Source organism: Suricata suricatta, chromosome 9 (assembly GCF_006229205.1).
Source record: "Suricata suricatta isolate VVHF042 chromosome 9, meerkat_22Aug2017_6uvM2_HiC, whole genome shotgun sequence".
Classification (NCBI taxonomy): Eukaryota; Metazoa; Chordata; class Mammalia; order Carnivora; family Herpestidae; genus Suricata; species Suricata suricatta.
In genome coordinates this window covers 138,348,959-138,359,662 of record NC_043708.1, presented here as the reverse complement: position 1 = coordinate 138,359,662, position 10,704 = coordinate 138,348,959, and the positions used below count along the sequence as shown (strand labels likewise).

The window sequence follows — 10,704 nt, the reverse complement described above, 5'->3', positions numbered from 1 at the left end:
GGCCCGCCTCCCGGCCCGCCCCTGGGCTCGCCTTCCGGCCGGCTCCCGCCCCGCGTCGAACTACCGGGTACCGCCTTGTAGCCGCCCCGCCACAGGCCCCGCCCCTGGGTCCGCCTCCTGGTCCGCGCCGGCCTACCAGGCCCCACCTCGTACTCCCCTCCGGAGGCCCCGCCTCCGCGCCATCTTGGCTCCGCTCCGCCCCCTTCCGCGGTCTAGCTGAGGCTCTTGGCCGCAGCTGGGTCACCACCGCCGCGCCCGCTCGTTTGCTGGCGAAGGGCTGGCCTTTTCTCTCGGACGCGCCCGCCTCGTCCACGAGTCCCTTCGGGGTGTCCAGGAGCCCCCAGACCGCGCCTCGAGGGGCCTCCGTTTCTGCCTGTGAAAGGAACTGGAGGGGAAGTTCTGGGAGCTGCCTGGGCCCCGGGCAAACCGTTGCAGCCTGTCGGGCGCTTCCTCTCCCTTTCCTGCAGCCGCTCACCCAGAAGTGAGTGGCAGGTGGCCCTGCCTTTCAGAAGGTCACGGATGGACGGTGCCCGCTGCTCTGCTCTTGGGCACAGAGGATTCAGCTCAACCCGCTTTCAGGATCGCTCATTTCTGGAACGGGAATACTACTTAAAAAAAAAGCATTGCTTTTCATTTTTAAGACAGCTTCAGTATATTGTCTGATTTTAACAGACTCTGACTAATGCATTTTAAAGCTGAATCATTTTTTGTTTCTTACTTTAAAAGAGTGTGGACAGAGATGCTTTCAAATTACATGAGTTTTAAATGGCCTGACCTGCTGATGTTTCTTTTAAATTGTTGATTATGTTAAAAAGACACGGAAAGGGGCGCCTGGGTGGCTCAGTCGGTTGAGCGTCCGACTTGGGCTCAGGTCATGATCTCAGGGTTTGTGGGTTCGAGCTCTGCATCAGGCTCTGTGCTAACAGCTCAGAGCCTGAAGTCCGCTTCGGATTCTGTGTCTCCCCCTCTCTCTGCCCCTCCCTCATTCAGGCTCTGTTTCTTTCTGTCTCAATTTAAAAAATAAATAAAGACATGGAAAAACACACTGTAGTTGTAAGATAGTCAGACATACAAAATTCCAAAAATTCTGCACCCCACAACTGTCCTCTGGTCAAGCAGTTTGCCACATACCGCATACATTTTTCTATACATTTTTCAACTTCAAAATGTCTCTAGAAATGTGTTTCATATAAATTTTGTTGCGTTTATGTGTAAATCTCTGGCGGCATACTGTACATATTGGTAAACACTTTGGCTCCGTGTTTTCACTTAGCAATATAACATGAACTTCCTTTATGCTGTAGTAGTGTATTTCCAATAGTTTATCCCCCTATTACCCTCCTGATGGACACTTCTTACCAATTTTTGTATTACCAAAAAACATAAGCCACAAAAAAACCTTTATATTCATGCCTTACGTCATGGGCTGAACTGTGCCCCCCACCCCGCCCACCCCGATTTCATATGTTAAAATCCTAATCCCAGGACCTCAAGATGTGACTGTGTTTGGAGAGAGAGGCTCTACAGAGGTAATTCAATTAACACGAGGTTGCAAAGATTGGTCTTGATCGAGAATGCTGTCTTTTATAAGATGAGGAAACTCGGTGGGTGCCTGGGTGTCTCAGCTGGTTAAGTGTCCGACTTTGGCTCAAGTCATGATCTCACAGTTCGGGAGTTCGGGCCCCGCGTCGGGCTCTGTGCTGACAGCTCAGAGCCTGGAGCCTGCTTCAGATTCTGTGTCTCCCTGTCTCTCTGACCCTCCCCTGCTCACACTCTCTGTTTCTCTTTGTGAAAAATAAACGTTTTTTTTATTTTAAAAAGGAAACTTGGTCATAAGCATACAGGGGAGAGCGATGTGAAGGCACAGGCAGGAGGGGGCCATCTACAAGCCGAGGAGAGAGGTCGCAGAAGAAACCAGTCCTGGGACTTCCGGCCCCCAGAGCAGTGAGAAGATAAAAGTCTGTTGTTTAAGCCGCCCGGTCCTCTGTACTCTCCTGCGGCAGCTCTGGCAAAGTAGTAGATCTCGCTTGGATGGGATTCGGTTCCTAGGAGGCTGCATATAACAGAAAACTGAGTTTCTTTTAAAGTGGCTTAAACAAGATAGAGGGCTTTGTTATTCAGTTTCATTTTTCTTCCGCCGAGGGGGTTGGGAAGGTCAGCGACGTGGGCTGTGGTGTAGCTTCCCCGTCATCGGGCACTAGCCTCTTCTGCTCCGTCACACTGGCTGGTGGTTTCTGTCCTCAAGTTCACGACAAGGGCTGAGACGGCTCCTGGAGCACCTGCATCAAGATGACTTTCATCCAGGGGAAGGAGGAAGGAAGGAGGGTCAAAAGGAGCCTGCTTTTCTGTGGAGTGAACTTCCTTTAAGCAGCCTAGTTGGAGAGCCGCACGCTTGTGCTCAAATCCCATTGGCTGGAACCCACCGCCCCTGAAGGAGGCTGGGAGACCGGCTTCTGGCTGCATATACACGTTGTCACCCCCACATAAGAGCAGGATTCTGTTATCAAGGGGAAGAGAGAGTGGCTGTTGAGTAGGCACCGCCTCCCAGTGTGCGCAGCGCCTTCTCTCCCAGGACCGTTGCTGTGTAAATTCTCCCCCAGAAGAGGCGGCGGCTCTTGCACAAACACGTGCGTGCTTCCAGATGCAGACACACTACTGCATTTTCTGTCGACATTGGGCAGAAACTCACAAGAAAAAGAGGGCTTTTTCCTTTCCTTTTCTGAAATCATAGGGGAAATGTCATAAGCTTTCTCCCCAGGGCTCCACCCAGTGGCTCACCGCCCCGTCCTGGTGCGGTCATGCTAAAAAACAGCTGCAGTGGATCATGTGCTCCGCTGGGAGGGGGCGCCTGCTGATTTCCTCCGCCAGCTGCCAAGCTAAGGTGCAGAAGTGCGGAGATTCCTGGCCCACGGTCTCTGGTTATATGGGGGGGGGAGTCATTCACTGTTTCACCGAACTTATTGGGATTGTGAAAAAAAATTCCAGGGCTACTGACTTTCATCGAGGGAACAAATCAATTCAGTTTATAATCCACGGGCTTGAAAACACCTGGATTGGCTGCCCTGTCACCGTTTTGGTGTTTGGAACTTGATTCAGTTCAACTCTGTGAGAATTTGTTTTCTCAGGGCCGCGGGCCAACCCAACACCAGATGAGGCACCGATGGAAAGATCTGTGCGCTGAAGAGTCTGCGATCAGGCAGAGGAGATGAACAATTCGGTAAGCATCATGCAGACGACAGGAGGCCAGGGCCCGAAGGGGTGACAGGATGTTGGAGGAAACCCTGGTCTGGGAATTTTATACTTTGTCTGAGGTCACAGGCGGACTGGACGATGAGGTGGGTCTTTCTTCCCCGCAGCACCAACTGGGTTCACCGCTGAGACACTCACATGGCTGACCTGGGAGCCACGGCAAAGAGCCACTGAAAAGGAGTCTGGAGACAGGAATGCTCGCTCGGATGTGTGAGACAGGAGTCTGACCAGGTCTGAGGCACTGCTGTAGGGCAGGGGCGGGCGGGGCAGAAGTGGAAGAGATTTTCGTGGTCAGGGGCTAAATGAAGCCTCGAACTTCTCATTGCTCTGAGTTTTATTTTTTTTAATTTTTTTTAATGTTTATTTTTGATACAGAGAGAGACAGCATGAGAGGGGGAGGGGCAGAGAGAGAGGGAGACACAGAATCTGAAACAGGCTCCAGGCTCCGAGCTTATCAGCACAGAGCCCGAGGTGGGGCTCGAACCCATGAACATGAGATCATGACCTGAGCCGAAGTCGGAGGCCTAACCGACTGAGCCAGCCAGGCGCCCCATTATTCTGAGTTTTAATACTAACTGCCTCTTTAAGGGGCTCAGTGACTTCAGATGGTACAAGTGAGTCTCAGATCTAACCAGTGTCCTCATCTGGGTTTATCCTGGCTGGTGGCACTCAGCAGCAGAGGAGTGTGCCTCAGCTGGAGTCTGCAGCAAGGGTTTCCGTCAGTACTGGGGATCAGGCGGGGTGGGGGGGTGGTGATGTTCAGAATGTTGAGAAACTGGAATGGCGTACTTACTAATCAATCAGAACTGAGGCCTGTGACCTGGAAGGCACAGTGTGGCTTTGGTGGTTTTGGAGGCTCTGGTGTGCCAAGGGTTAACTCTTTAAAGACTGATGGGGGAGGGGGGTGTGGGAGGAGGGTCCTGGCGGTGGGGCTGAGGTGGAGATGGGAGCACTGGCCGTTTACCATTCTTTACTTTTGCCCCCTCTTAGTCCGATGCAAAGAAAGGCAAAACTATCTTATGGGCTTTACTTGCCCCTAAGTTTATACACTCGTAGGAGCTACTTGATTATGTTTTGGCAGCAATTCCAGATTTCCAGAAGAGAATGTGAGCAGCCCAGGCTAGGGGGAGAGACTGCTCCCCAGCACCATCATTCTTGGGGAGCTGGAGTAGGGCTCCTTGTATCAATAGAACAGTGAAAACGCGTGTTTGCCGAGCACCGTGAACATAAGCACAAAGGCAAAAAGTAAATCAGACTCCAATATAGCATAGACAAAAATATCTTACAACCCAGTAAGAAAAATGTGAACACTCCAACTGAAACATGGGAAAGGACATGAACAATACGGTTATTTATCCGAAATAAATAAACGGCCACTTACGTATAGAACAAAAAGTGCTGAATCTCTCTAGGTATCAAAGAAATGCAGATTCAACCACAACATTACACTTTACCTGTCATATGGGCCGGAATAAAAATAGAGTGTGCCCTGTTGACAACGCTTAGGAAATAAGCAGTCGCATTTGCTTACGGGGGGGTGGGAGGGGGGGAGTTCTACAAGAAATTTAGGTGAAAGGTATCAAAACCCTAAAAAATAGTGTAAACGATCTCTGATTAGCAATTGCCTTCAAGACCCGACTCTGAGGAACTAGACAAGGAACATACTAGTGCCCATCATACTAGGGAGCGCTTCCGGTTTGGCAGCCACTCTCCGTAGCGCTTTAGGTGTGTTTCTCTATGTACCTCTTGCAATAATCCTGTGTAACTCTCCTTAACATTTAGCTTTTGGGAGAGCGAGACAGAGACAGAACTTGAGCAGGGGAGGGGCAGAGAGAGAGAGGGAGACACAGAATCTAAAATCGGCTCCAGGCTCCCAGCTGTCAGCACAGAGCCCGGCGCGGGGCTCGAACTCACAAACCGTGAGATCATGACCTGAGCCGAAGTCGGACGCTTCATCGACTGAGCTGCCCAGGCGTCCCTGCAACTCTTTCCGTAAAAGGGGAGAACTGGAGAACCTTAGATGTTGGACAAGAGCAAACTAAAATCTATACTCACAGACTGCAAATTCTCGTCCACTTATACAATGGGAAACATCACAATCATTACATAGGATTCCGAGAGGTATATTTGTTGTTAAAAGTGGTCATTTTAATTGCTAAATAAAGTGTTATAAAACGGCATTAAAAGTTTATGTCTATATGGCTGCACAGAAAATGGCTGTGACCATGTGGATCGGGGTTCTCTCCGGGCAGTGGGACTTCAAGTCAGCTGTCTTCTGCAGGGCGTGAGACACCCATACACACACGGGTGTCTCTGAAATATTAATACTGTTCTCTCTGCCAGCATCTAAGGAAAGAAGTCTAATTTTGACTGAAATTCTCAGAAAAACACACTTAATGCAAATTATGCGTACTACGGCAATTGCCTTGAAAATTTGAGGATCAGATCTGAATCTTCTAGAAGGTCCTACCTTCTCCTGAGGTGTCGTCCAAACACTAGCTGTGCTCTGCGGCACAAATGTATTACAGTTAGTGAACCCGCAGCCTCTGTTTCCAAAGAATCGCCTCTCCGGACCGTCTACGACCAGCTATCAGAAAGCGTGGGGTAGACACACTCGCTAAGCAAACAGGCCTCAGGCCTGTGCTGCCATCCCAGAGCCGTGAGCTACAAATGAGGACCACACGCAGGCCAGGCCCCTGCTGTGGCTCCGTGAACGTCATGACTTTGTGTCCGTGACAGAGTAGGAGCTGTGGGCAAGCAGGATTTTGGTTCAGGGAAAGGACACTTTCCTTGCAGAGAATTGCAAACAGACTAACTCATTTATTTATTACCTCCACAAACATTTACTGATGATCGTGCAACACGTGAGGCGTGGGAGAGGAGAGGAACACGTCGAGTCCTTGCCCTTAAAGAGTGGGTCCCCGGGGCGCCTGGGTGGCTCAGTCGGTTAAGCCTCCGGCTTCGGCTCAGGTCAGATCTCACGTTCGTGGGTTCGAGCCCCACGTCGGGCTCTGTGCTGACAGCTAGCTCAGAGCCTGGAGCCTGCTTCCGGTTCTGTGTCTCCTTCTCTCTGCCCCCTCCCCCTCTCATGCTCTGTCTCTCTCTGTATCAAAAATCAATAAAAAACATTAAAAAAAAATTAAAAAAAAAAAAAAGAGTGGGTCCCCAACAGCTACAAAGACACTGGCTCACGGCCGCACAGCACAACGGGTACTCGGGGCAGAGATGCCCGAGTGTCTGGGGGTCGGAAGGCGCGATAAAGCAGGTTAGCCCGTGGTTACGGACTTACTATGTGCTGGGCCCCAGGAGAGGTATCAAAAATAGCTCAGCATGACTGGTGTTAGGAGCTCAGGGAAGCCGGGTCTTGGCATTTACCTTTTCTCCCCTACAGAGTTCTGGAAGGATGATTTATCAGCTGGGAAATGGGGTAAAGAAGTCACCTGTGAGAGCAGTCTTCACGCCCTCGCGGGGCTTTCTGTGAGCCCGACTGCAGGAGGCTCCAGCTCTCCCAGATCTTGGGACCCGGGTGTCACGTGTGCCTGCCCTGGTGTAACCGGCCCTGCACACGGCCTTCCGCCCCCACTCAGCTTAGATGAACAGAGAGGCAGCACGGAGAGAGGGAGGGGGGAGGGGCGGGATGGGCAGGACGTGGGAGTAGCGCATGCATGAGATCCTCCCCAGGAGTTCTTTCGGGCTGGGAACAAGATACACCAGGGAGCAGGATGACATGCTGGGTGAGGGGGAGGTGGCATGTCACAGCGTGATCCTGCTTCCTGGTGCACCGCAGCCCAACGGCCGGCCGTCAGACACGCGTTCATCGCCACTGGGGATGAATCAGGGGAGGAGGGGGGAGGGGTAAATTTCCAGATACAAATTCCTGTCCTTTAGAGGAGAATCAGAACAAAGTGAATACACAGCGGTGTTCGGCTACGTGTAAGAAAGATCACCCGAGACAGAACTGGCTCATCAGCGAGCAGAACCCAACAAAACCAAGGGACAGCTGCTCCAAAGGAAAGATGCATGGGGCAGAGGACGCCCCTTTCTGACCACCAGGTGGCCCAGCAGACCAGACACAGCTTGGTTGTGGGTCTAGAAGCTCCTAGAGCAGCCTGAACGCCTGGTGTCCAGGCCCAGCCTTGATGCACGCAATGGGATGTGATTCAGTCTTCAAAGGGAAGGAAATTCACCCTCCCCCCCCCGCTGCAACACCCACGCCCTGAAGACCTTACTCTAGGTGAAGTAAGCCAGACACAGAAGGACTAGTGTATGAACGATTCCGCTTATACAAGGGACGCAGAGCAGCAGGTGTACGGAGACAGAAAGTAGAGCAGTGGTGGGCAGGGGCTGGGGGCGGGGGCTGAGGCGTGAAGGGCCAATGGGGCAGAATTTCCGCTCGGGAAGATGAGAGGTGCCCGGGGTGGGGGGTGGGGGTGGCTGCCCCCCGCTGTGAGCACGCATGCTTCCACGGAGCTGCGGCTAAGTTCACAGAAGCGGCTCCACGGAAAGTTTTTTGTTGTGAATGTTTAGCTACGATTAAAAGAAACAAAAACAAAAAACCCCAGGGCGCCTGGGCGGCGCCGTCAGCTAAGCCTCCCACGCTTGATTTTGGCCCAGGTCCTGACGTCACGGTGCGTGAGTTCGAGCCCCGCATCGGGCTCTACGCTGACCAAGTGGAGCCTACTTTGGATTCTCTCTCTCTGCCCCTGCCCCACTCTTTCTCAAAAAATAAAATAAAATAAATACAATAAAATCAACCCAGAGTGTTCATACACAGAGTGTTTAAAGTGTTGCCGCCTGCTGGGAGTTCAGGGGGCAGACACCCCTTCCGGGACAGGCGGGGACAAGGGGAGGCCTGGGTCCCGGGTCCTGCCTGGTGCATCTCTGCCGGCGCCACCTCGCCTCCCCAAACCGGCAGGCAGCTCTCTGCTCGCATCCTGCTCCTTCAGTTATTTGATAAATGCCCACGAAGCGTGGCACTGAGAGCACATTCTCCGGCCCGGGTTGGTTCCCGCCGGCGCCGGCTTCCCCGGCCGCGTCCACCTTCCCCACCAGCCCTTCCGCCACCAATTTGCGGCTGTCTTCTCTCGCCCAATTTCCATTCCAATGAAAAATACTCTGCATCGTACCTTTGCATCTTATTCTATTGTAAGAGAGTTAGAAGAGGTAATGAGCTGAGTTTTCTTTCTTTTCTTTTCTTTTTTTAATAGTTATTTACTTTGGGAGAGCACAAGCTGGGCAGAGAGGGGGACAGAGGATCCCAAGTGGGCTCTGCACAGACAGGCTGACAGCAGGGAGCCCGCTGCGGGGCTCGAACTCACGAACTGTGAGATCCTGACCTGGACCGAAGTCGGAGGCCCAGCCGACGGAGCCACCCCGGCAACTCGATGAGTGGTTTTCTCAAGAGAAAGCCTTTACTCCAGTGAGTCCGAGGGGCACATGCAGCTCGCCTACTGATCAAGTTCGACGACAATACGCCGTAGCAACAAACCACCGTCCCGTCTCGGTGGCTTGACGCGGGGTGCATGTCCTGCTCAGGTCACACGCGCACGCAGGTCCAGGGACGGTGTGCTCCCGTCACCGGGCGTGGGCACCTGCACGTCGTTGAGCTGCTCCGCCTGCACCAGGGTCCGGAGCACTTGGAGCGGGGGGAAGGGAGGGGATGGAGAGTTTCCGACGGCTTCTCCCGGTCTCAGCCGGCAGCCAGGCACATCATCTCCACTTTCCTGGATCAGAACTGATCACATGACCGGCCTAATTGCATCGGGACGGTTTGGGGAGCAGCAGGGCCTCTGGTACTTTCTACCCTCTGTGCCGTCACCATTCCAGTTGCGCAGTTGTGAAGACTTGGTTGTGCGGCGTTGTGGCCCGCCCTGGGCTCCACTCCTGGGACAGGGACAGCCCTTCTGGTACTCAGTATGGAACTGTGGTGCCCGGCATAGGTCCTGGCATGTGCTGGGTGTCCAGTGTTTGTGGAGTGAATGAGTGACAGCAGGAAGTAAGGTGGCCTAAAAGGCAGTTGGACAGACCATGGGGAAGGGTCAGTGTAGGAGCCGCCCATCTGAAAACTGAAGCCGGAGGGCCAAGGAAACTATCCCTGTCAGCTTGTAAAGCTGTGTGTTAGAGAGATCATGGATGGGCTGCCAGGCTTCCAGCAAAATCAAGACAGAGTGCCTATGCAGAAGGAAAACAGCACCCCAAGGGCACCAAGTAGCTTTGGGAAAAATTCTCGATCCTAGAGCCAGGTTCATGAACAGACTAGGAAGGGCGGGAAGGGCTTGACTTCCAAGGAGTTTTTGGAGCTGCGGAAGAATACGGCTCTTTCCTGGATCACCATGGAAAGAGCTTGATTCATCCAACTGGTTTTCCCTCATAGAAAAATAAAAGGGACTAACTCTACAGATCTGCTCCGTGTTTAGAAAATGGTCAGTTTTGTTGGGCTTGGTTTGCAAAACAAGTGGGTTCCGCTAGATTCTAGAAGATACCTAAGGACACCTGGTGTTTCTCGGAGATACAGGGAGATTATATCCATTCAGGTCTGCATCCAGTCCCCAGCTCGTTTTCTCAGTAATGTATTTCACAATTCACTCTCAAAGCAGTTTCGGTTTGGATAAGAAGTTGCAAGGTCATCCTAGTTACAAGTAACGTTAACTGGCTGGCTAAAAAAAAAAGGTGACCCTGGGTCCCAGGAAGGGACAGAGAACAAACATTTCCGTTGGCAAACACACCCAGCTCGTGCTGGGCAGGGCACCTGGGGGGCCGGTTCAGGACCAAGAGGTTGGGGGGGGGGGGCTGGCTGGGAGGGAGCCCAGGTGCCTGACCCCTTCCTGACGAGCAGGATCTGGGTAAGAGGAAACAGGCCTGGGTGGGCTCCTCGCCCGCCACTTGCGTCCTCCTGTCCTTAGGAAAGCATCCGAGCCGTCAGACCGTTCGTTTCTTATCTGAAAACGGGACAACGTTGCCCTCCCAAAGGCTGTTCCTCTTTTTTAACAGTGGCCACTGCGACCCCGTGGCGGAGCGAAGGCGCACCGCTTATGCGAGCGGGAGCCGTGCGGGTCTGTCCGCTGCTACGGCCGAGCCAGGCCCTCCGGCAGCCGTGCACACCATCCGATCGATCTCAGGACGAGAAAACCGGCACTTGGGGGTGGGGGAGCTCGCCCGGGGTCCCACAACTCCTCCACCGCCCGAGCAAGGCTGCCCCAGGAAGTCCGGTGCGAAGCCCGCGCTCCAAACACACGGCACCCCCCGCCCCCAGGCCGGCTCCCCTCCGACTCCGCGCCCAGTGCTCTCGGCGCCCGGGGAGGAAGGGCCCGCACAACAAAGGGCAGGGCGACGGCCGGCCCGGGCCCGGGCGAGCGCGCAGCCCGGCGTCTCCGGGGGACGCCCTCCTCCCTGCGGCGCACACACAGTGCCCCCGACGCTCGCCCGCCCGGCGGGCAGGAAGCATGCAGCCCCGGG

General features: G+C 53.6%; 1 long non-coding RNA gene across 3 annotated transcripts; it reads left to right on the top strand.

Annotated features, from left to right (window-relative positions):
• Positions 1-2,657: 2,657 nt before the first annotated feature.
• Positions 2,658-8,493, top strand: LOC115300804. Of its 3 annotated transcripts, none has more exons than XR_003912850.1 (3): positions 2,658-3,217; positions 3,357-3,480; positions 8,457-8,493. It is a non-coding gene; the product is annotated as an uncharacterized LOC115300804 (long non-coding RNA). The 3 variants fall into 3 exon arrangements; XR_003912851.1 differs by lacking the exon at positions 8,457-8,493 and adding an exon at positions 7,864-7,895; XR_003912849.1 differs by lacking the exon at positions 8,457-8,493 and adding an exon at positions 7,138-7,467.
• Positions 8,494-10,704: the final 2,211 nt, after the last annotated feature.